Genomic DNA, 27,122 nt, shown 5'->3' with positions numbered 1-27,122 from the left:
TTAGACTGGTGACCTACATGTGAAAGACCTGGTTCATGAGTCTGGCAAACAAAGACATGAAACCGATATAAAATGGCCATTCTGACCAAGGAAGAGGGGTGGGGTAGCTCTCACCCCATACAAGAACTGACATGAGTCTGTGACCCAAAGCCAAAGGGAACCAGGTCCTGTGAGAGAACATGCATGACTTTGAAACCTACCAGGGTCATTTGTGGTAGTCAGGCATTGTGTGGTAATCATGGGTGTCAAAGCTGACTCCCCACTCTGGCACTTGAGTGCAGAAGGTGGAGGCCTGCAAGGATTCTAAAAATTAATACTGGCCACTCCAGGCTTGAATTAAACTCCCAAGGGTACAGCTTCTCTCTGACCTTGGATGGGTAGATGCTGCCACCATCCAAGTGCAAAACCCCCTTTTTAGAGCCCAGGAAGGGGGGTACCCTCAAGCCCTTTCACCCCCCTTCCGGGGAAGAGCTCAGAAAGAAAACAAAGGAAATCAACTGTTGCCACCAGCTAACTAAACAACGTATGCACAAACCTTTTAGGACACAAAAATCGGATCTTGTCCTTAAAAAAGATAAAATTTATTAAAAAACAAAAGAAAGAAAATACATCTGGAATTTAGGCTTTTTTTAGATTAAAAAAAATGATTAAGCATCAAGAAAGCTCTCTTGAGGTCCATCTTAAAGGTTACAAGCAAAACAAAAGCACCTGGTGTTTAGCACAGAGGAGAAATAAAGAGATAAACCTAATCACGTCTTCTTAGACATTTCCTGATCTACTTACATATCTGGGGTTTCAAATGAATAGTTTCTAGGTATGATTTGATGATTTTTCATAACTGGCACAAGCTCTTACAGCATAGTTCCAGCCCTGTCCCTGCTCTCTGGGAGAACAACACAGACAAAGGGAAAGTTTTTTTCCCAATTTTAAAAAGTACTAGCCTTCCCAGTGGCTCTTTGGGTCAGGTGCCCACTCCCTTCCTTTTACCTACGCAGGGAGACTTTTTAACCCTTTACAGGTAAAGCAAGTAGAGAACAACTACTAAGAGAGATTTTATAGCTAACTGGCTGGCTGGGTGTCCATAAAAGGGAAATACCCCACCTTTCATTTATCACAGTGGTTGTGAACTGTTTATTGCACTAACATATTTAGGGATCTAAAGGCAGATGATGCCTGGGGTTACTTCAGGTTGAAGTTGCAGGAGTTGTCAGAGGCATGTAACCCGAGAAAGGGAAAACGGCTCGTAGGTAGCAGTTTTAGACCGAGCTGGATGAGGGGTGATTCTTAGAGGGGTGATTAAGAAAAAACAGAAAGCGTACAAGGAGTGGAAAATGGGAGGGATCAGCAAAGAAACCTACCTTATTGAGGTCAGAGGGTGTAGGGAAGCAGTGAGAAAGGCAAAAAGCCGTGTGGAGATGGACCTAGCGAAGGGGATTAAAACCAATAGCAAAAGGTTTTTTAGCCATATAAATAGGAAGAAAACCAAGAAGGAAGAAGTGGGGCCGCTTAAAACTTTAAACGGAGTGGAGATTAGGGATAATCTTGGAATGGCACAATATCTGAACAAATATTTTTCCTCGGTCTTTAATGAGGCTAATGAAGGGCTAAGGAATAGTGATAGAGGGACTGATGGGAATGTAGATATGGGGGTAGACATTACGGTATCTGAGGTAGAAGCCAAACTTGAACGGCTAAACGGAAGTAAATCGGGGGGCCCGGACAATCTTCATCCTAGAATATTAAGGGAATTGGCGAGTGAAATTGCAAGCCCGTTAGCGATGATTTTTAATAAATCTCTAAACTCGGGGGTTGTACCGTTTGACTGGAGATTAGCTAATATAGTTCCTATATTCAAGAAGGGGAAAAAAAGTGACCCGGGTAACTACAGGCCTGTTAGTTTAACATCTGTAGTATGCAAAGTCATGGAAAATTTTTTAAAGGAGAGAGTGGTTACGGAGCATGAGGCCGATGGCAACTGGGACAAATTACAGCATGGATTTACGAAAGGTAGATCGTGCCAAACCAACCTGATCTCCTTCTTTGAGAAAGTAACAGATTTTTTAGACAAGGGAAATGCAGTGGATCTAATATATCTTGATTTCAGTAAGGCGTTTGATACGGTACCGCATGAGGAATTACTGGTTAAATTGGAAAAGATGGGGAGCGAAATGAAAATCCAGAGGTGGATAAGGAGCTGGTTAAAGGGGAGACTGCAGAGGGTCGTATTGAAGGGGGAACTGTCGGGTTGGAGGGGCGTTACCAGTTGAGTTCCTCAAGGTTCGGTTTTGGGTCCAATTTTATTCCATCTATTTATTGCTGACCTGGGAACCAAGAGTAGGAGTGGGCTGATAAAGTTTGCAGATGACACCAAGTTGGGAGGTATTGCAAATTCGGAAAAGGATCGGGATATCCTCCAGGGAGATTTGGATGACCTTGTAAACTGGAGTATTAGTAACAGGATGAAATTCCATAGTGAGAAGTGTAAGGTTATGCATTTAGGGATGACTAACAAGAACTTTAGTTATAAGCTGGGGACGCACCAGTTGGAAGTAACGGAGGAGGAGAAGGACCTAGGAGTCCTGGTTGATCGTAGGATGACTATGAGTAGGCAATGTGATGTGGCCGTTAAAAAAGCTAATGCAGTCTTGGGATACATTAGGAGAGGTATTTCTAGTAGGGATAAGGAGGTGCTAGTCCCGTTATAAAAGGCATTGGTAAGACCTCATTTGGAGTATTGTGTGCAGTTTTGGTCTCCCATGTTTAAGAAGGATGAATTCAAACTGGAACGGGTACAAAGAAGGGCCACTAGAATGATCCGAGGAATGGAAAGCCTGTCGTATGAAAGGAGACTTGAGGAGCTCAGTTTGTTTTCCTTAACCAAAAGAAGGATAAGAGGAGATATGATTGCACTCTTTAAATATATCAGAGGGATAAATACCAGGGAAGGAGAGGAATTATTTCAGCTCAGTGCTAATGTGGACACGAGGACAAACGGATATAAATTGTCAGTCAGGAAATTTAGGCTTGAAATTAGACGAAGGTTTCTAACCATCAGAGGAGTGCAATTCTGGAACAGCCTACCAAAGGAAACAGTGGGGGCGAAGGACCTCCATGACTTTAAGATTAAGCTAGATAAGTTTATGGAGGGGATGGTATGATAGGATAACGGGCTTAGTCAATAGGTCAATAAAGTGCCACACTGGTAATTAGTACAATGGGTCAATGATAGGATATTGTTAGCCTTTTTCCAGAGGGTCTGGCTGGAGAGTCTTGCCCGCATGCTCGGGGTTCAGCTGACCGCCATATTTGGGGTCGGGAAGGAATTTTCCTCCAGGGTAGATTGGCAGTGGCCCTGGAGGTTTTTCGCCTTCCTCTGAAGCATGGGGCAGGGGTCGCTTGCTTAAGGAGTGGGTGGATCGGCTTATGTGGCCTGCATCTTGCAGGAGGTCAGACTAGATGATCATAATGGTCCCTTCTGATCTTGAATTCTATGATTCTATGATTCTATGAATATGTTTTCTCTATGATGCTTCAGCCTCTCCTCATAAGTCATGTGTCCCAGCCCCCCGTAATCATTTTTGTTGCCCTCTGCTGGACTCTCTCCAATTTGTCCACATCCCTTCTGTAGTGGGGGGACCAAAACTGGATGCAATACTCCAGGTGTGGCCTCATCAGTGCCAAATAGAGGAGAATAATCACTTCCCTCGATCTGCTGGCAATGCTCCTACTAATACAGCCCAATATGCCGTTGGCCTTCTTGGCAACAAGGGCACACTGCTGACTCATATCCAGTTTCTCATTCATTGTAATCCCCAGGTCCTTTTCTGCAGAATAAATATTTCAAAAGAAATGCTTCAATCACATTGTTGTTAACATTTATGGCATTATCCTGGGGCACACAGTTGCTTCTGGACATAGATAGCTAAGTGGTGAACTCCTATTGGGCAGCTACGTAATATTGTGGTAGTGAGCCGCCAATGTTCAAGTATAAAAGCGATTGGAGAGGGTATCTCTTGTCTGCAGCAGCAGCTGGATACGAAGGTGCATTGAGAGCTCCCAAGTGTCAGAAGCTGAAGCCAGAAGCCAAGGTAGAAATTGTTATTTGTTATTATGCTTTGTCTGGGAATCTGATGAGAGCACCTAGAGAAGAATTACAGAGTGTCTGTGGGTTTAGTATGCGTGGTTCACATGAGCTCACCACATCCCCTAAGATGATTTTGTAGGGAGGAGATATTATTGCTACCACCAGGCGTGAGAGTGCACCTTCTGTATTTAGGGAAGGTGGATTCTGAGAGCACAGGTTCTGACAGGGGGACACCACACCAAATACTATAGGAAGGGAAGGGAATATTTAGTTTGTAGGAAGAGGTGGCAGATACTACAGGAATGAAGAAAAACTCTCTTTCCCTGCTTTGTGGCTGATTCTGACTTACAGACACACACACAGCTCCTCACAAATCAGTCCCCAGCCCTTGTGTTTGCATCCAGTCCAGTCTTTGGGTGGTGGCTTCCATTTTTCCAGTGGTCATTACACAAATGGGTATTTAACTGCTATGTTATTTAGCCTGAATGAAAGGTGGGTGCCATGCCCATAGCTTCAGTGAGGTGTGTGATTGCCTGTAGATTAAAGACACACTTACATAAGAACATAAGAACGGACATACCAGGTCAGACCAAAGGTCCATCTAGCCCAGTATCTGTCTACCGACAGTGGCCAATGCCAGGTGCCCCAGAGGGAGTGAACCTAACAGGCAATGATCAAGTGATCTCTCTCCTGCCATCCATCTCTATCCTCTGACGAACAGAGGCTAGGGACACCATTCTTACCCATCCTGGCTAGCCACCATGAATTTATCCAGTTCCCTTTTAAACATTGTTATAGTCCTAGCCTTCACAACCTCCTCAGGTAAGGAGTTCCACAAGTTGACTGTGCGCTGCATGAAGAAGAACTTCCTTTTATTTGTTTTAAACCTGCTGCCTATTAATTTCATTTGGTGACCCCTAGTTCTTGTATTATGGGAATAAGTAAATAACTTTTCCTTATCCACTTTCTCAACATCACTCATGATTTTATATACCTCTATCATATCACCACCTGTTCTGTCCTTCCGATATATTTTGTACCCCGGAATGATTGTGTCCCATTGATTGCTTTCAGTCCACCAGGTTTCTGTGATGCCTATTATATCAATATCCTCCTTTATCACCAGGCACTCTAGTTCACCCATCTTATTATTTAGACTTCTAGCATTTGTGTACAAGCACTTTAAAAACTTGCCCCTGTTTATTTGTCTGCCCTTTTCTGATGTGCCAGATTCTTTTTTATGTGACTGTTTATCATCTGACCCGGCCCCTACGTTATACTCTTCCATCCTCTGCTCCTGACTATAACCTGGAGATTCTCTATCATCAGACTCTCCCCTAAGAGAAGTCTGTGTCCGATCCACATGCTCCTCTGCAGCAGTCGGCTTTCCCCCATCTCCTAGTTTAAAAACTGATCTACAACCTTTTTAATGTTTAGTGCCAGCAGTCTGGTTCCACTTTGGTTTAGGTGGAGCCCATCTCTCCTGTATAGGCTCCTCCCATCCCAGAAGTTTCCCCAGTTCCTAATGAACGTGAACCCCTCCTCTCTACACCATCGTCTCATCCTCGCATTGAGACTCTGAAGCTCTGCCTGCCTACCTGGCCCTGCGTGTGGAACTGGGAGCATTTCTGAGAATGCCACCATAAAGGTCCTGGATTTCAGTCTCTTCCCTAGCAGCCTAAATTTGGCTTCCAGGACATCTCACCTACCCTTCCCTATATCATTGGTACCTACATGTACCACGACCACCAGCTCCTCCCCAGCACTACACATAAGTCTGTCTAGATGCCTCGAGAGATCCGCAACCTTCGCACCAGGCAGGCAAGTCACCATACGGTTCTCCCAGTCATCACAAACCCAGCAATCTATGTTTCTAATAATCGAATCTCCCATTACTAACACCTGCCTTTTCCTAGAAACTGGAGTTCCCTCCCCCAGAGAGGTAACCTCAGTGCGAGAGGCAACCCCAGCACCATCTGGAAGGAGGGTCCCAACTATGGGAAGGTTTCCCTCTGCTCCCATTGACTGCTCTGCTTCCCTGGGCCTTTCTTCCTCCTCAACAGTGCAGGAGCTGTCTGAGCGGAGGTGGGACAATTCTACAGCGTCCCAGAAAGCCTCATCAACATACCTCTCTGCCTCTCTTAGCTCCTCCAGTTCCGCCACCCTGGCCTCCAAAGTCCGTACATGGTCTCTGAGGGCCAGGAGCTCCTTGCACCGACTGCACACATACGCCACCCGCCCAAAGGGCAGGTAATCATACATGCAACACTCAGTGCAATAAACTGGATAGCCCCCACTCTGCTGCTGGGTTTCTGCCTGCATTGTCTCCTAGTTAATGGAAGGGGGTTTACAGAAAGGGGTTTTGAAATGTGGTTTGGTTTATAGGTTTTAAGGGGACTACAGGGGAAGGGTTAGGACCGACGAGGGACTCCCACTCCCTTCCCACTGCCCTTCCAAGCTCCCTAGCGAAACTCCCTGTTAGCAGCCCCTGTTCGCAAAACAGGGCCTTTGCTTGGTGGGAGCTACCCGACCTCCAGCATAACAGTATGTTATAGGCAAGAAATGCTCACAGTAAGAGAAATGCATGTTTGTGATCTTTAGTTCTTCTATTGAAGAAGAAGAGCAACCTGCATGTCCTGGACTTTTTGCACATCAACATTAAAACATTTGTAATGGCCAATTGCCTCAATAAGATGGGGGTGGGATGGGAGAGAGAGTGGGGTATTGGCCACTGGAGGTTTTTATGTGAACTCTGGTGACCTTTAGATTTGCTTTACAATCCTTAAGTGCTTAATCATCACAAAGAAGAACAAGGGAAGTATTAATATTACTCTTGAACAGATGGGGAAACTAAGGCATAGAGGTTAACATGAAAAATTTCAGCTGAGTGCCTGAAGTTAGGCTCTTACATCCATATTCAGGCAGCTTTGTAATAGTCTAATCTTCACAGGTTTCCTGAATTGGGGCCCGTAGGCGGAGGAGGAGGAAGAGCACACACTACAGGAGGTGAGCGTATACTGCATAAATGCTGCTGAGACAAAATAGGAATTTGGCTCTTAGGGAATTGTAATAATTTGACATTTGTTTATGTCCCAAACTGGAAAAACATCAAAAATTTTCACAAAAGAATTTGTTTAGAAAATGTTGAAACATTTTGTTTCAAGTCAGTTTGACATTGAACTGCGTTTGATTATTGCCTCATGGGACAGGTAGTTTCGGGTACCTCATGCTTTCATTCTTCCCTATGGGGCAGGCTCCCTGCCAAGAATACATCTCCCTGAGACGCCATATGGCTCTGTCAGGAGAGGGACCACAGTGCATCATGGGAATGAGGTCTGGGTAAGGGTCCAGGTCATAGGAGAGAACGGGGGCACGAAGCACCAGAAATGTGACTCCCATGAACCATCAAGGCACTCTGGGCGGAAGCAGTGTACTGTTGAACAGCCCTGAAATGAAACATTTTGTTTTGATTTTCCAAAAAAAATTCAGCAAAATTGAAAATTTCCCATTAAAAATTTAGATATTTTAGAAATTGTCCAAAAATCATTTCAATAGGAAATGCCCAATCAGCTCTATGTACGATGGAGACCCTGGCCAGGCCCCATTCTCTGCCAGGACCATCCACTTCTGGGCTTTACAGCCCCCTTTCATCACACAGCAGTGGAATTATGGCTGCTTTATACGGCTATAACCTGGTGCCCCTCAGAGCTCCTATCCACAGGGAACGTTGCCAATTTGTGCCAGAATAAATCAGCATAAATCCTTCTATTGTGTGTGTAAGATTGTGTTACACCGGTCGTGAATCTGGCCCAGTAAATGCAAACACTTTACACCAAAGCACCACGTGCCCCTAGGCAGCCAATGGAACTATCTGTGTGAGTAAAGTTGCACAGCTGCTTACATGTCTGCAGGACTGGCTCCAAACTATGGTAGCCAACTCCACTGCAGGGTGTTTCTCTAAGTCCTGTGGCACACTAGTCCCTGCTGGATGTCTGGTACAGTGGCTGTGTACCACCAGCTCAGAGTCAAGCATTGTAGGTGCTCCATGCACTAGACTCTGCAGGCTCTAAATCCATTCTTCTTTCGCTCCCTGCTTTCATCATGACCCTGTCTCTCTTTCTCAATTCTCTCACATTCCTTCCCTTTCTCTCATCTCTTCTCTCTATCTCTTCCCCCTTGCGCATAGCCCCTCTTTTCTCCTCCTGTCTGTGTTGTGTCCTCGCTCTTCAGTCCCCTTTCTCCCTGCTTCCCCATCCTTTCCCAGCCAACTCTTTCCCAAAATCCCAGAGGGGAAGAGAGAGCAGCTGGGGGTATCTGTTAAGGGTACACTCCTCCCTCCTCCCCAGCATGTGGGAAATCAGGGTGGGGTGAGGGGTGGGCAGAGTCTCTTTCTCCTCATCCAAAACCTCAGTCTGAAGGAGAAAAAGCCTTGTGGATATTGGGGTTTGCTCTGCCTCCCCCCCCGCAGTCCCTGGTGGGAGGAGCCCTGAGATGGCCTCTCCACCTCTCGCTCATCAACATTTGCTCAGAGCTCACAGGCATTTTCTGTCAATTTATATCCAGTGCTCAACATCTGGATGCAAAAGCTGAACTCGATTTATGTGCTCGCTCTCTCTCTCTCCCTCTCGTCTCCATGTGGAGAAGCTTTTCTCAACCTGTGCACTGTGACCCCAAATTGGTTCACCAGAATGTACCAAAGGGTGGTGTGGGAGGCTTGAGGCGGGAAGGTCCAGTCCTTCCCTAGGGAGGTGGGGTTGCCCTGGGGGGTTGCAAAGTTAGACTCAGGACTCACAGTTTGTCAGACCACTCTGTTTTATTAGCACAGAGCTCTGCTAATAACACCCAGATAACGTGAGCACCATGCAAGACACAAACTATCTTATTTATACAGATAAAAGGGTGAGAACTCAACAAGATAACAAAGGAAGCAGAATCAGATAAGTTTACTTGGGCTAGGCATGCATATCTTATTTCCTTACTAACTATTACCGATCTTCTATTAAAGTTTCACCATTAGCACCATTGTTTATGCCTAATGTTTCTTTTCCTGGCACCTGTATTTCAACATTTCTTATTTCTGCTTAAAGGTACATACAACATTTCTTTAATCCATTCTTATTTTTACAATATAATTCATTCCACTTTCACAAGAAGCTTTTCTCTACCTGTGCACTGTGACCCCAAATTGGTCACCAGAATGTAACAAAGGCTGGTGTGGGAGGCCTGAGGCGGGAAGGTCCGGTCCTTCCCTGGGGAGGTGGGGTTGCCCTGGGGGGTTGCAGAGCCTGTCCCAGTCACCTCACAGCAGTGGCTCTGTCTCAGGGTTCACTCACCGCAAGAGGTGCCTCCTCCTGCTCACTCTGGGGATTAGGTCTGGCCAGGCATTGTGGCTTCTTCTGGTGGTGTCTTTCCCATTGTCCTGTCGCACCCTCTGCAACTCAGGGTGTTCCCTTTTCTTAACTTGCTTCTCCAGCCAGGTCACTTGCTTGTTTCCCCTTCCAGGGCAAATGATCCAAGGCAGTCCATTGTCCTTTGCTTGGCCTATGCCACGTCCTCAGTGGCTGGTAGGGGAACCCAGGCCACCCTCTACTCCAGGTTCCAGTCCAGGGACCCTATTTCTAGCAACAGTGGCCTGCTCACTCCCAGACCATGTTGCTGTGCCCCATGACTCCTTCCTACTTTGCAGCTCTACCTTCTATCTCCCCCTCCCTCTGGGTTTGCGAGCCCAAGCTCCCGCCTCTCGAGGACTGACGGCAGACTACTCCCCTGCATCCCCAAACACACCTCCCTTCTCCCAGGGAGTGACTGCAGCCTGCTTCCCTGCAGCTAGATAATTTCTTGCCAGCCAATGTGGCACTTCTTTGGATTGGCGGTTAACCCGGCTGCCCACAGGAACCTCAGGACTGCTGCTACCTGCTCTAGGTGGTTATCCCATTGGCGGCTATATATAACCACATCATCCAGGTAGGCGGTAGCGTAGTCCTGATGGGGCTGGAGAAGGCAGTCCATCAGCCGCTGAAACATGGCAAGGGCCCCATGGAGGCCAAAGGGCATCCAAGTAAACTGATACAGACTGGTAGGGGTGGCAAAAGTGGTCTTCTCCCTGGAGGCCAGCTCGAGGGGGAACTGCCAATATCCCTTACTCAGATCAAGGGTGGTAATGTAATGGGCCTCCCTTAACCAACCGAGCAGCTCATCTACCCAGGGCATCGGATACGCATCGAATTTTGAGATGGCATTGACGCATCTGAAATCAATGCAGAACCATTGGTTGCCACGGGGCTTCGGTACCAGCACTACCGGGCTGCGCCATTCGCTTTGTGATGGTTCGATGACTCCCAAGTCCAGCATGGCCTGTACTTCCTCTTCGATGACCTGTTGCACATGATATGGCAAGGGCCTGGTCGTGCCCCGGATCATCACCCCAGGCTCTGTTTGAATTGTATGCTGAATGAGGGTTGTGTATCCTGGTTGGGTTGTGAAAGTGCGGGGGAATGCTTGTAGAGGACACTGGGTCTGTTTGAGTTGTTCCTCAGTCAGTGTCTCTCCAAGCTGGGGCCCTCCGGGGTCCTCCGAACGTGTTACCTGGGGACCCAGCTCGGGTTCCAGCGGGTATGGGTTAATTAAGAGTTTCTCTCGCTCCCGCCAGGGTTTGAGAAGGTGAACATGGTACCATTGCGTTTTTTTGCGCCGGTCGGGCTGGTTGATCTCATACGTGACAGGCCTGACCTTTCGGACCACCTCATAAGGACCTTGCCACTGGGCCAGAATCTTTGATTCGCTGGAGGGGAGGAGGAATAAAACCCGATCTCCGGGTTGGAAGTCGCGAGTCCATGCGTCCTGGTTGTAGATCTGGGCCTGCGCTTCTTGGGAGACCTTCAAATTCTCCCGCACCAGGGCCCCAGCCTGTGTAAGGCGCTCCTGGAGCTGGGGTACGTATTTTAAGAGGCCCTGGGCAGGTGACGGGGCTTGCTCCCATGTTTCTCTCATCAGGTCCAACAGGCCCCGCGGGCGATGAGCATATAGCAATTCAAACGGGGAAAACTTTGTAGAGGACTGGGGCACCTCCCGAACCACCAAGAGCAAAGGTGGAAGTAACTGGTCCCATCGGTGGAGATCTTCTTGGGGAAACTTACGTAACATGTCCTTGAGGGTTCGGTTAAACTGTTCGACCAACCCGTCGGTCTGGGGATGGTAGACTGACATACGTAGTTGCTTGATCCCCAGAAGCTCACACACCTGCCGTAACAGCCAAGAAGTTAAATTGGTGCCCTGGTCTGTGAGAATCTCCCGGGGCAGGCCTATGCAGGCAAAGACCTTCACGAGCTCACCTGCGATGGTGTGGGCCGTGATATTTTGGAGGGGGATTGCCTCTGGGAACCGGGTAGCATAATCCACCATGACCAATATATACTGAAACCCAGCAATGCTTTTGGGGAGAGGCCTCACCAGGTCCATGGCCACACGCTCGAAGGGGGTTTCGATCAAGAGCATGGGGACCAGGGAAGCCTTGTGGGGTCTGTGCAGGAGCAGCCAACTGGCAGTCCGGGCAGGACTTACAGTAGTTCCTCACCTCCTAGTGTATGCCTGGCCAGAAGAAGCGCATCAATATCCGGGACAGAGTCTTCTCGTGGCCCAGGTGTCCGGCCGCCGGGACGTCGTGGGCTAGTTTCATGACGGCTCGCCGATGGCATTGGGGCACGAGGAGTTGGGTCTGGGACTCCCCCGTGTGGGGGTCCCTCTCAAACCGATAAAGGCGCTCCTGCCGCAGTTCAAAGTGTAGCCACTGGGCCGCCCAGTGTGGATCAATGACGGTGCCATCGACAGTGGCCAACTGCTCATACGCCCGCTTGAGTGTGGGATCGGCCCCTTGATCACGGCAAAAGTCGGTGTGAAGTGAGGGCTCCCCAATAGCTTCCGTGGGGAGAGTCCTCATATTCTCCCCTCGGTTCGGTAGGGTCTGATGCTTCCCCTTTCTCTTCCCCGGCGTCGGGGGGAAGTCTCCTTCCAAGACCGGGGTGACCCTCGGGCATTCCCCGGTGTTGCCGCGGAGGACTTCTGGGAACTCTGGCCAGTCCCACCCGAGGATCACTGGGTATGCAAGGCACGGGCCTAGACCCACCACCATCAGTCGGGTGATCCCATCCACTGTTAGCTGGGCTCGAGTACTGTGGTAGGGCCATATGTCCCTGTGGATACACTGCAGCCGGATCATCCCCAGGTGGGCGTTAGCCTGGGGGGCCTAAATTTTGGTGGATCAATGTCTGGTCACAGCCTGAATCAATGAGGGCCACCGTTGGGTACCCTCAACAACCACTGGCACCGTGATCTTGGTGGCTTGTGGACGTCGGGCACAGGCTTCCTCTGAGCAGACCTGGCCAAAGTTGCACTCCATCGCTGTGCAGTCCCGTTGTAAATGGCCATACTCCCCACAGAAAAAACAGGGCCCAAGGTCCGCCCATCCTGGCCGTGGACTTGTTCCTGCCACTCCCCGGGGAGGGCTCCAGTTGATCCCTCGAGAAGCTGGAGAAGGTGCTGGGGCTTGTCACACTGGGGCTTCCGCCGGACGGGATCGGGGCTCCAGACCCTGGGAGGAAACTCACGAGTCAATCCGGGTGGGCTCCCCCCTCCTCTCTGTGTTAGGGTGCCCCAACCCTGGTGGGGCTGCTCAGATAGTTGGACCCACTGGTGTCTCAGAGGCTAGAAAATCCTCCATCAGGGTGATGGCGGCGGTTAGCGTCTCAGGCCGATGGCGGAGGACCCAGGCCCTTCCTCGCGGTGGGAGTATGTGGATGAACTGTTCCAGCACGATTTGTTCGGTGAGCTCCTCTGGAGTTCGTCCTTCGGGCTGCAGCCACCACTTGCACACCTCCCTTAGCTCCTGAGCTACCAGCCGGGGCCGGTCACCTGTAGGGTAGGCCAGGCTCCGGAACCGCTGCCGGAAGGTTTCCGGACTCACATCCAGGGCATCTAAAATTGCCACCTTTACTTGACTATAGTCCTGTGCCGCATCTGTGGATAGGCCCCGCTAGACCGTTTGAGCGGTCCCAGTCAGGTACGGGGCCAGGAGGGTAGCCCATTGGTCTGGGGCCCAGCCGGCGATGACTGCCACCTGTTCAAATGTTACGAGAAAGGCCTCTGGGTCGTTGTCAGGACTCATCTTCATTAATCGGATGGGCAGGGCTCTGCTGGGCTGTCCCAGGAGGCCCGCAGGCTGGGGCTCCGTGGGACGGGGCAGTAGTGTCTCCAACTGCTGCAGATATTGTTGCTGGTGGTCCCAGTTCTGGCGTCCCAGTTCCAGAATCAGCTGCTGCTGTTGTGTCCCAAGCTGTTGGACCAGTTGCTGCTGCTGCTGGAGCTGGGTGGTGGCCTGCTGCTGCTGCTGCTGCTGCTGCTGCTGCTGCTGAAGCTGGGCCGCCTGCTGCTGCTGTTGGTTTTCTGCCAAAAATTTAATAAGCTTGTCCATGTCCATGGTTGCTTCAGACAAGTCCCCTAGATCCCTCCTCACAGGGATCAGGGTCCTGGACGGAGACTCCCCACTTCTGATACCACGTGTAAGCGTCGGCTGTCGGGGTTGCCCCTCTCTGGGGCGGCTGGGAACCAGGCCGCCTCACTACACGAGTCCGGTGAGTGGGCAGATTAGCCTGGTGATGTAGGAAACAGTCAGCAGCTCAGGCCCTCCGGGGAGGGCTGAGCAAACAGTTCAGTATTTTAAGCCCAGGCCCTTGGTCAGGGTGGGGCAGCAAACAACAGTTCAGGGCTCAGACCCTCAGGCAGGGGCTGAGCAAACAGTTCAGTATTTAAGCCCAGGCCCTAGGTCCTGAGCGTCGGGGCTATGGGGAGACTGCCACCCGTGAGTGGGGTGGCAGGAGGGACTCAGGCCCGCCCACTCCACTGTGTCCCAGCCCGGGGCCCTAACAGCGGCCGGCAGCCTGCTGCTGTGTCAGTGGGGATCCTGGCCACAACACACTGACATTGGCTCTGGGTGTGCTACAGCCAGACTAGGGTTGGCTGCCGCCGGGCTACTTCCGACAACCCCCTCTAGCAGTACCTGTGTCTCAGCAGCGTCTTCCACGGTGTCCAACACCATGGGCTCCTCAGGATACTGAGCGAGGGGGAAACTGGGCGGCTCCTCTGGGTCCCTTTGTACCGGTCAGCTTACTGGCTCTTCCGCTGTCTGGTCAGCGTCCAGCCTCCGCAGGTATGGCCACTCCTCGGGTTGGTAACAGGCAGCAGGAGTCTCCCCAACGGGAGCTAGGGCATCAGCGTCTGGCCTCTCCGGTGGCCAGGCAGCTTCTGAGCCCTGGGGTTGGGCTTTTATACTTCCTGCCCTGCGCCTTGACCTCTGGGGGGGCGGGCACAGGATCCAGTGACTCCGCCCACTTTGGCATCCGCAGGGGCTCGTCCCTCTCTGGGGCAGCGGGGAGCCAGGATGCCTCACTACAGAGACCACTGCAACCCATAGAACAAGCCACCCTGTTATAATTATATGATACCAGTGACCAAATATAGTACCAGATACCTCTTTTATTGCTTTTATTTTATAATTTAAAAATATTCTACCCTAATTAAATAGAAAATAAAATAATATAAAAATAATAGATTAAAAAGTCAAAATTGGAGAGAAAAGTTTACATTTTATCAAAACAAAACATTTCCATTGACCCAGACTGCAATTCTTCATAAGCTGTGGAGTTGCAGGTTGGGAGCAGGCAATAGACCTTGGAGTCAGCTGGTGGGGAAAAGACCCTACTCTTATTCCCGCTGGCTAAACATCTGTATTTATCTGTTGTTTCAATTGATGCTAATTTCCTGATTTTTCATCCCAGCACAGAGAGTCTCCACTGAGTAGGGACTGCCTCCCAAGCAGTGTTCACTGTTCTCTCTCCATGTCACTGCTACGGCTCCAAGAGCCAATCACAAAGATCCTGCCACACCCACCAAAATGAATGGGATCATCATTTAGGAGCATATAAACTTCCAAGGTAAATCCAAAGAATTCACTTCTGACATTGCTGATTTGAAGCCCATAGGGTGGACCACTGTGTCTCCTCTGTAAAGGTCACGGGCCAACCCTGGGTGGCCTATGAACATCCTAATTATTTAGGCAAGTTCCTGGTGTTTGAGGAAGGTGAATACAGGTTTGTTGATGAAGAGGTGAATGACAAGATCACTTCTCTCAAGCTGATTATTGAAAACCTGAAAAATCCCAAGATAACCCTGTATGAACATGCCAACTATGACGGGGAGATCAAGGTGGTAACAGAAGCAACCAGTCTGAGCAAGGGATCTTTCAGTGACCGAGTGTCTTCTCATAAGGTGCAGAGTGGTGCCTGGCTATTGTGGACCGTGCGGATGAAAGAGGCTTGAATTATGTTGCCCGGAAAGCTGAACAGCTTCTAAACTATGAATCGATCAATTTCAATGACAAGCTGGTGCTAGTTCCAATCGGCTGCAGACCTTGCCATCCTGGGGTGCCATTGATCAGAGGCCCCCACAGGAAGGGGAAGAGTTAGAGCTCTCCCCATGCTTGCACTTCATTGCTCCACACACCACAGAATCAGTGAATTTGAGAAAGCGCAGCTCATCCTGTGCAGTGCTTCATAGCCTGGTATCCTGCTGTTTGTTCCCCAAGGCCATGCCAGAACTTCCTCCCGGACCTCGCCCTCCCAGTCTCCTTCATGCTTTCCCTGATCGGCAGCTTCCTCTGGGGTGTTCCCTTCCTTCCGGACCCTTCACACAGCTCTAACTAGGAGGCTTATTCAGGGATCTGCTGGCCTCTGTCTGCCATTTATTTTCCTTTCAATCCCTTCTCCTGGGATAAGACGACCTCTGGCGGTCCCTGAGCTCTACATTTCTATGATTATGTGATCATAGAGGGGCCCCCAGACGAGTTTGAGCCGACCTTGGGACTATCCTACCCCTTTATCTCCATGACACCTAGAGACAGATTGAAAGGAATGTCTACATGGATGAAACAGAAGGAGTCAACCAAACAGATTGTCAGCAAACCTCTATCACCACAACCTAGAGATAGTGTGAGATCTCCAATTTCTACAGCTTCATGTGGGGTGGGAAAGGGGATGCGGAGGGGATCATGTTCTTTGTGGAGATAGTAACTTCCAGCACCTCCCAGTATCAGCATAAATGAGCCACCCACCAACAGGGAAAAAATCATGGTATGCCACTGGCCAAGAGATCTCCTCACACAGTGCTGGTCATCTGTGCCGTAAAGTGCCATCTCAAGGTTGATCAAGTTGATCACTATCTAGGATGGGAGAAGAAGAACCGAGCATGAGGTGCACCAGAGCACATTGCGCATAGCACCAACCCAGCAGTAAGCTCCAGCATGGAGGTGGCTCCACAAACCCACTGTGTTTCCTCCCTCTTCCATCCCAACATGCTCATGTCAGCTTCCAAGAAAGGGTTGAAGGTTTTCCAGTCTGCTAGCTTCTCTGAGTGATTTATTGTTAACCTGCTCCAATAAAGTGATTTGCAGTGAAACTTGGGCTAATGATCTCCTGTTCCGATAGCCAATAAAGTTGCAGTGAGCTCCTTCCTGCATAGTAACTGCCTTGGTCCAGACTGGACTTAGCTTTTCAGAGTGGAAGGAACTCAGCACTAATACATTTCCTCTGGGGATGGCACAGCTGGAGGGGAGCTTTGACTCTGCTTCACTCTGCCCCCTCTTCCTGATCCCCCAGAAATCTTTGTGTGGGTGGCTCACAAGGGTCAGTCCCATGAGTGGAGATGGGTCAAGTGAAGAGCAGGAGCAGGGCGGCCTCATATCCCCCATGTTTTATGAGGCATCCCATTGCAATAGAATGTGCAGCAGAGTCAGCACAGTGGCATATGGAAAGTTAATCTAAGTGAACCCTAATGTGTAGATGGACATTATCAAGAAGGAACCCTTGTAATAGAGTCATAGAGTTTAAGAATGGCATGGGCCATTATGTTCCGCTGGTCTGATCTTCTGTGTGACAGAGGTCACAGGATTTCTCCCAGCAATTCCTATAACACGTGGTTGAATTTGATCAGTGTTTCTCAAGCTTTGCAGGTGGGAGAAAACTTCTTCAATGTCAAAATTCTCTGCAACCTCTCACATTTGCGAAAGTAATAGTAAACATTATTTACTATTTATTATTCAGTGATAACACTGATCTACCCACAGAATTTGTGTGTGTTTTGAGAGATTGGCAGAGACACCTTGAATTGTAAGGGTGAGTGGGGAGCAAGAATTTATTTGCTTTAGTTTGTAATAACATTTTCTATGCCTTGAAACTATTGCCTTTGGTGGTCCCCCTGAGAAGCACTGAATTAAATCATACCTTTTCGAAAGACATACAGACTCTGAAGACTCTAAGTGATGATTAATCACCTCCTTTGGTAACATTCAACAGCCCAGTGGCTAATTATTTTCAGTGTTAAAAAGTTGCGTCATATTTTCAATTTGAACTTTTTTAACTTCAATTCCCTCCACCTCTTTTGGATCTCATTCTGCCTTTGATCAGACATCTTCACTCTGAGGAGGTACAGACTGATCAGGTTGTGTCTTAACTGAACACGAGCTCTGGAGCAAAAGGGGGCTAACACAATGCATTGCACGGGAAGCTCATGGCACAGCTGGTTATCTACATTGATCCCCTGGGTCCTCTTCACAGTTATTGCTTTCCAGGATATAGGTCCTCTAGTTGGAAAAGGGTCTCTGTGAAAATAATAGCACGGAATCACATATTGATTCAAACACATAAGAAAAAACCTTTGTTACAGTTAGGGTAACTCAGGACAAATATCCAGCTCAAAACTACCAAAAACAAAAAACAGATAGTAAAGCCATGCAACAACATGCAGAATTTTGTCTAATCACATACATCCCCACACCCACGCACCAGAGAGTCTATACATTCCCACAAGCCATTCAACGGTTACCAACCACAATCACCAAGGTGACCGCCCAAGCAATCCCCAGTCCCTTTGTGATGACAGTGGCCCTGTGCAGTGTGCTTGTATTTCCTAAGGTGGGTGGGCTGGTTTTGGAGCTCACTGCTAAACAAATATATAGTTGTTCTCTATGCAAAGTATTCCAAGGAGCCTGGCCAGATTGAAGCATAAGCACTATAGAGCTGTGCTAGAGCCCCAGCTCCTGGAGTCACACGATGAGGGCAGAATCTCAGCTTTCCTTAAAAGATATAAATTTCTAGCAAATTAACACTTTGAAAATGTGGCCCAAGTGTAACTGATTCAGGGGTGTCTGCCTGGTTCTGCAGACAGCCTGAAACAACATTTCTGAGAGGTGTGAACTGTCCCACTCATCCCCATGGGATTTTGACTCCCATATCCGTCGCTCTGGGGTTCCCCGCCAACACTATCCAGTAAGTGCAGCAGGCCTGGTCACCTACCCACCCAAGCAGATATACCTTACCTGTGAAGATAAGTACGGGGGTGGGGGCGTAGGGAGCCAGCTGCCACTCCTGACTCTCCAAGTGGGGAGAAGGGATCCCCATCTCTGCTGCTGCTAAGGGTGGGAGGCCCTGCTACGAGTCCTGCCATGGATGAAGGGGCCCCATACAGCTGCTCCTCCAGAGGGGAGGTGGCCCCCTTGCCACTGGGTGTTATGATAAATAATTTTTCCATGCGGTCAGAGGATGTTGTAGTGTGATTACACACAAAGTAATTTCCAGGAATTTAGAAAACTCTGCTTCCAGCAGTTGCTTGATGAGGGAGCAACAGGGCTGGATAAAAAGGAAAACAAAATAAGATTAGCCTCCCTGTATGCTGTAGTTGGTGAAGGTTGCTAGATGCCATGGGCACATCAGCGGCAGACTGAGAGACTCCATGTAAATTCCTAGAATCAATGTCATAGTTCAGGACAACTGCACCTGTATTTCCCCTCTGGGGTCCAGCAAGGGCACCCACAGTAAGCTCTCAGTTACTTATACCACTGTAACCCTTCTGCCAGGTGAAGCCAGGAGCAACAAGGGCCGGGTTCAGTATCTAGGGGTTCCTTTTCAACAATACAACACAAAACCTAGCTCGATCCCTCACCTAGTCACTTAAGACAATTACACACCGCCCCCTGGGCACCTCTAAGAGGCAATACTTCCCCTCTCGCAAGCTCAGAGTCTGAATGTAGCAAAAACTTTTAATAAAAGGAGGGAAGTAACTCAGCATTAATTTTGCTGAGTTGCGGAACTATTAACTAAGGTTTGTAACCTGTCCTTTAAATTGGCTTTGGTACCCAATGACTGGAACCTTGCAGAACTACTAACTGTGCTTTGTAACCTATTATTTAAATCAGCTTCTGTACCAAATGACTGGAGGATAGCTAATATGACGCCAACTTTTAAAAAGGGCTCCAGAGGCAATTCTGGCAATTACAGGACAGTAAGCCTGACTTCTGTACCACGCAAACTGGTTGAAACTGTAGTAAAGAACTGTCAGACACATAGATGAACATAGTTTGTTGTGGAAGAGTCAATATGTTTTTTGTAAAGGGAAACCATGCCTCATGAATCTACTGGAATTCTTTGAGGGGGGTCAACAAGCATGTGGACAAGGGGGATCCTGTGGATATAGTGTACTTAGATTTTCAGAAAGCCTTGGACAAAGTCACTCACCAAAAGCACTTAAGCAAAGTAAGCTGTCATGGGATAAGACAGAAGGTCTTCTCATGGATTGGTAACTGCTTAAAAGATAGTAAACAAAGGGTAGGAATAAATTGTCATTTTCCAAAATGGAGAGAGGCAAATAGTGGTGTCCCCCAGGGGTTTGTATTGGGCCCAGTACTATTCAACATATTAATTAATGATCTGGAAAAAGGGGTAAACAGTGAGGTGGCAAAATTTGCAGATGATACAAAACTACTCAAGACCAGACTGAAGAGCTACAAAGGGATCTCACAAAACTGGGTGACTGCGCAACAAAATGGCAGATGAAATTCAGTGTTGATACATGCAAAATAATACACATTGGAAAACATAATCCCAGCTATAAATATAAAATGATGGAGTCTAAATTAGCTGTTACCACTCAATACAGAGATCTTGGAGTCATTGTCGATAGTTATCTGAAAACATCCACTCAATATGCAGTGGCAGTCAAAAAAGCTAACAGAACGTTGGGAATAATTAAGAAAGGGATAGATAATAAGACAGAAAATATTATATTGCTCTATATAAATCCATGGTACATACACATCTTGAATACTGCGTGCTGATCTGATCGCCCCATCTCAAAAAAAGATATATTGGAATTGGAAAAGGTTAAGAAAAGGGCAACAAAAATGATTAGGGGTATGGAATGGCTTTCATATGAGGAGAGATTAATAAGACTGAGACTTTTCAGTTTGGAAAAGAGATGACTAAGGGAGGATATGATAGAGGTCTATAAAATCAAAATTGGTGGAGAAAGTAAATAAGCAAGTGTTATTTACTCCTCATAACACAAGAACCAGGGGTCACCAAATGAAATTAATAGGCAGCAAGTTTAAAACAAACAAAAGGAAGTATTTCTTCACACAATACACAGTCAACCTGTGGAACTCTTTGCCAGAGGAAAATATCATATTGCCTCTATATAAATCCATGGTACGTGCACACCTTGAATAGTGTGTGTAGATCTGGTCACCCATCCTAAAAATATATATATTGGAATTGGAAAAGGTACAGAGATGGGCAACTAAAATGATGAGGGGTATGAAACAGGAGGAGAGATTAAAGGAATTTTCAGCTTCGAAAAGAGATGACTAATGGGGATATGATAGAGGTCTACAAAATCTTGACTGATGCGAAGAGAGTGAATAAGGAAATTTTATTTAATCCTTCACATAACACAAGAACTAGCAGTCACCCAATGAAATTAATAGGCAGCAGATTTTTAAAAAACAAAAGGAAGTATTTCTTCACACAATATAAAGTCAACCCAGGGAACTCTTTGCCAGGGGATGCTGTGAAGACCAAAACTATAACAGGATTTTAAAAAGAACTAGATAAATTCCTGGAGAACAGGTCCATCTGTGGCTATTAGCCAGGATGAGAGGGATGCAACGCCATGCTCTGAGTGTCACTAGCCTGTTTGCCAGAAGCTGGGAGTGGGCGACAGGGGATGGATCACTTGATGATTCCCTGTTCTATTCATTCCCTCTGAAAACATCCACTCCATGTGCAGCAACAGTTTTCAGAGAGATCTATCCACAATGACTCCAAGATCTCTTCCTCGAGTGTTAACAGCTAATTCAGACTCCTCCATTTTGTATGTATAGTTGAGATTGTTTTCCAATGTGCATTACTTTGCATTTATCAACATTAAATTTAATTTGCCATTTTGTTGCTCAGTCACCCAGTTTTGTGAGAGCCCTTTGTAGCTCTCCGCAGTCTGCCTGGGACTTAACTATCTTGAATAGTTTTGTATCATCTGCAAATTTTGCCACCTCACTGTTTACCCATGTTTCCAGATCATTTATGAATATGTTGAACAGCACTGGTCCCAGTACCGACCCCTCAGGGATACCACTATTTATCTCTCTCCATTCTGAAAACTGATAATTTATTCCTACCCTTTGTTTCCCATCTTTTAACCAGTTACTGATCCATGAGAGGACTTTCCTCTTACCCCATGATGGCTTACTTTTCAAAAGTCAATTTAAATTAAATACTTTTTTTAAAAATGTATATTTTTTGAGAAATCTAGACCTGTTATGTGTTTTGGTGTAACTTGCATTATTCTTATGTTAAATTTGCATAATCCTAAGAAAATATTTTACTTTATTAATATCTCTTTTATATATCTCATTGGTCCTGACACCCCCCCTGTAAATTCGAACACCTCCCCTAATTTCAATTCCTGGGGAAACCACTGCACCTGCCTCTCCCCTTTCTCTGGGCTTACCAAGCCACACATCCTTCTCCCAAAGCATAAACATAAACTACTGGCATCTAGTTCCCAATACACTTTCCTTCTTCTAAAAAGCAACTGAAGACTCCCTCCTTCCAGCCCCTTCTGTTGCTAGGCTTCCTGGTTTATAGGGGCCCTACCCAGTTGCACTTGATCTACTTAAATCCCAGTCTCCTCCAGGTGCAGACTGGGCAGTTAATTGGCCCAATTAGCCATATTGAGCCCTCCAGGCCTTGTGTGAAGGTGAACACAGCTGAAAATATTGACTGAAATGACAACTTTCCCTTTTGTTTCTGGGGAATTCAACAGTCAGTTGACTCCAGTAATGAGCCCCTGGGAGAAGAGAGGGGCATGGGTGATAGTTAACCAAGAGGTTGAATACCAGTGTGTTTTCCTCAGCGTGTTTTCCCCAAGCTCTGGGTATCCTTCCCAGAGTAAAGCAGGCCCTTAGCCCAGCCACCTGTTCCTCATCCCAAACAATAGGCCAACACCTGAAATCATTCCTCAATCCTTAAATTAAGGCAGAGTTGCTGACTTTGATGGCTGTTTAGTCAGTACATACCCAGTCCTTATTTAAAGACTGCAGGATTGCACCAAAACCTTTACTAATTTTTCCAGTTGTTACTGACTCTCTGCAAAATGAATGTAAATGTTGTCACAAAGAGTGAAGACAATGGTATTTTATAACAACCAAACAGGCTAGGTGCTTGACAGATGACTAAGGCCTGGTCTACACTACAAAGTTAGGTCAGCATAGGCCGCATTAGGTCGATTTAATAACAAGTCTACACTACCGAGTCCCTTCCGCTGACCTAAGTGGCCTGTAACGTTGACTTCTGTACTCCACATTCGTGAGAGGCATTGCAATTGATTCAACATCCACTGGTCGACATGGGAATAGTGTAAACAGTGCGCTGTGTAATTCAAATGAATTGGTCTCCAGGAGGTGTCCCACAGTGCTCCACTGTGACCGCTCTGGAGAGCACTTTCAATTCACTGCGTGTCAGCCAGGTACACAGGAAACAGCCACATCCCCGTTAAAGCCCCGGGGAACTTTAGAATTTTCATTTTCTGTTTGATCAGCATGGAGAGCTCACCGGCACAGCTGATCATGGAGACTCAAGGCCACAAACAAGCTCCAGCACGGCGTACACAGAGGGCGCTGGATCTTATTAATGTGTGGGGAGAAGACATAGGCACCGGCTTCCTTTGGGCCTGGGGGGGGGGGTGCTCAACCCCCTGCTCTGCCCCCATTCTGCCTCTTCTCACCTAATTCTGCCCCCTCCCCTGAGTGTGCCCTGTCTCAGCTCCTCCATCTTCCTCCCAGAGCTGGCTGTATGCCGCAAAACAGCTGATTGCGGCAGAGAGTAGGTGCTGGGAGGGAAGGGGAAGAGTTGATCATCAGGGCCGCCGATGGGCAGGAGGTGCTGGGGGAAAGAGGGGAGCTGTGCCAAGATCACCGGGGCGCCTTTTCCTTTCGGCTTTGAAATTCCATTCAGGTCTGGCTGAGTTATTAACTGTTAGACATTACCATTTCCCTTCTCTCACAGGCATCTCCAGGAAAAATGCTGACAGCCTGAAATAATTGAAGCAGACACTGCAGTGGGAACTGCAAGAGGGCAGGGGAGAAGAGAGAACCAGGGCATGATCTACACAACCATCCTCTGGTTAGCTGGCATGCATGTGTGCTCTGAACGCTGTCCCGGCTCTGTGCAGGTACCTGGCTCAGCAGACCTTGATAGAACAGCCCAGAAAAATGACAGACCTGGTTCAGAGGCAAAAGTCACTCAACCAGGTTTATTCAGGGCCGCCCAGAGGGGGGGGGCAAGAGGGGCAATTTGCCCCAGGCCCTGAGCCCCACAGGGGCCCCCACGAGAGTTTTTCGGGGCCCCTGGAGTGGGGTCCCTCACTCGCTCCGGGGGGCCCGGAAAACTCTTGCGGGGCCGGGCGCAGGAGCTTCGCCTCCGGTCTTCGCCGGCGGGGGGTCCTTCCGCTCCGGGGCGGAAGGACCCACCGCTGGCGAATTACCGCTGAAGACGGAGCGGGACCCGCCGCCGAAGTTCAGCTCGGTCTTCAGCGGTAATTCAGCGGCGGGGGGCCCTTCCGTTCTGGGACCCGCCGCCGAAGACCCGCGGCGGGAGCTCCCCGCCGCCGAATTACCGCCGAAGACTGGGCTGCACTTCGGCGGCGGGTCCCGCTTCGGCAGTAATTCGGCAGCGGGGGGTTCCCGCCATGGGTCTTTGGGGCACTTCGGAGGCGGGTCCCGGAACGGAAGGGCCCCCCGCCGCCGAAGACCCCGGGCCCCCGGAATCCTCTGGGCGGCCCTGGGTTTATTGTCAACAAGGCACGGTCCTAGCGCCCGGCAGACGCTATAGGGATACGAACACAGGTATGTCTGTCCCTATGGAATTGGCTCAATCAGCAGCAGGACATTCTGCTGCCCCCTAGACTGGACAAAGATGTTGCTCCTATAACTCCTCTTTTCTACATTGATACAAATAAGTTACATATTGCACTCCTGATGTGTGACCAATGTGTTACTGACCCTACACCCCGTACCTGCTGGTTCAAACAAAACATCTCTAGCTATTGTCCTGTGATCCTGTCCTTATCTTTGGAGGGGTCACTGCATCCCTATCTTCAAGGAATAGGTTTATGCCATAAATCTATGTTGTGGTGTATCTGTGCAAGCTTTCTGGAATGTGTTTACTTGAATACCTAGTTTATTTCTTAAATACCTCTAGTATTATAGTACTGCTGTGTCTCTTTTCTACCGTAAAGCTTTAGCAACCTTGGTTTTGAGTCAATATTGTTATCCCGTTTGACCTGAGCGTTTAGCCAAAATTTGGAGTCCTGTAGGTTGTTCCAAATGGGAGGAGAAATTGATAATGGAAGTTTGGTACCTTTGGTGCAATCTTGTTTATTTACCAAGAACGTACAAAGTCCTGTTTCCTTCAACCCAGGAGGAAGCAAACTGTGTGTGTTTTTCCCCTCTCGCAAAACCAAACCTATTTCAGCTAGCAGAGTACCCCCAAAACCTCCATTTTCTAAGCTTTTCTCAGTGTTGTGTTACCAGCTGATACTGCTTGCACAGGCTGTCTTGTTTTCTGCTCTGTCTCTCTCTTTGTGCTGTGTTTCTCATACACATCCATAGACAAAACAGTATGTAGTAAAGTCCCTTGGTCCAGAATGCAAACATTCCTGATGTATAGGTGTTAGTTTTCAGCAGTGAGATGCACTTACCTGCTTCGCAGCTTTAAGTGAAGGGCGGTGGTGAATTCTAGAACAGTATAATTTCACAATAACCCCAGCTGAACAGGAAAATACTTTTGCAGAATCTCATCCCACAAGGTACTAAGCACTGTCCACTCCTTGTTGTGAAGGGTGCTCAGCACACTTGCAGGATCCAGCCTTCAAGAAACATCTACCACCATTTAAAACAAGCAGCTACTTCTCAGGTGTGCAGTCCCTAAGGAGCCATTTGAACCAAATCCAGCTTTAAAATGGGACGTGGAGTGCAGTGAAACAAGCATACATCAAATACACTAACAGAAAATACAGTAATACAGTGACCTAAACCAGTGAAACCTTTTTCCATTTGCAGACACCTAAATAATTTGGAATGGAGATGCGGCCCCCTTTGGAAATCCTAGACAATCTGTGGACCCACAGGCTGAAAACTTTTGACCTAGACTGACTGGACAGTGGGTATTGACGTAGCTACAACAGACTGGTTGTTGTTCGGTGTTTGTGCTGCACCTCGCACAATGGAGTCCTGGTACACAAATGGAGCTCTTTGGTGCTACTGCAGTACAAATCAATAACGCAATGTGTGGTAGAGCCAAAAGCAGAGTTGGAAAAACCCGTGTCTCTCTACTCTTCCTGTAGTTTAAATACCACACAAGCATCCTTCCTCAGTCTTATGTTCCCTTCCTTTTGTCATTTCCTTCTCTGTGGAACCTGCATTTGAAGGTCTCATCTGTGACCAAATGAGGGAGATACTTAAATAGTTACACATTTCAAAACACCTCATCAAAGCTCCTTAAATATTCCTTCTTGGCCTTTCAGAGAAACCTAATTCCAAAGCCAGCAGATTAGAGAGAGACACTTGGATCGTAATAGCCTCAGTGTGCCCCTAGGGACAGACTGCAAGGCTCATTTTCCCTAACTAGAAATAAGAGATTGTTTTTACAGGTCCAACATTAACCTTTTTGCTGCTTCATTACCAAAAAAAAAAAAAAAAAAAAAAATCAGCAGGACCCCTAGCTGAGGTCTAATGCATAGGACCAAAGTGTAGTTTAAAATTAGTATATGGATGGGTCCCTGATCTTCCCCATTATGTGGGGGGAGGAGAACGGGAAATAGTGTGGACTCAGGGAACTGGGATGGGAAGCATGCATAGTCCCTCCCTTCCCTCCCATATTGCTCCAGAGCAGGAGATGCATCCCCAGCAAGAGGCTCTTGTCCCTGTTAGACTGTGACCCTATGATGAACATCAGGGATTTAAGGCAGAAGGAATGCACCACAGCACCACTTCCGGCTGCTCTTCCCAGTGCTTGTTCACACTGTAACAGGAGGCAGGGTCCAGGGGGAAGTTGTGGCTGCAGGTTGTTGCCAGAGCATTGCCCGCAGCTCAGCTACAGTGGGATCTCCTCCTGACAGAGATCCTGTGGGACCCCGGGCCGGACAAAGAGGAATTATTCAACAAAATGACATCCCTTTTACATTTGTCAGGGAAAATCCCTGTACCCTAGAAAAGAAAGATGATTATTTGCAAGAGGAAAAGGACACATTTTCTTCTGTTCTGCTAGCAGCTAGTGACTGGATCACGACAGAGGGTTAGATTTCAACATCACTTGTAAATAATCAGTTTATAGTAACAACTATGGAAAAAAGAGGATACTAGAGTCTTCATTCAGTATTCCTTTTATTAAAGATGGCATTATAAATCCCACAAATTCCTTCAGTTACAGTTTCACCACCTGTGGAAAGATTTATGCAAAACTCAGCATAGCTGGGATTATAAAAATATAAACATGTTTTAAATTATAAAATAAATTATAATAATGGAGGTTACAATTACCTCCATCTTACCAGCAGAGAGTGCCATTTCCTGAATTTAAAAAGCTTGTTTTCAGACCTCCAA

The sequence above is a fragment of the Mauremys reevesii genome, linkage group 1 (assembly GCF_016161935.1).
Source record: "Mauremys reevesii isolate NIE-2019 linkage group 1, ASM1616193v1, whole genome shotgun sequence".
Lineage (NCBI taxonomy): Eukaryota > Metazoa > Chordata > Testudines > Geoemydidae > Mauremys > Mauremys reevesii.
Note: the sequence above shows the minus strand (reverse complement) of the source record.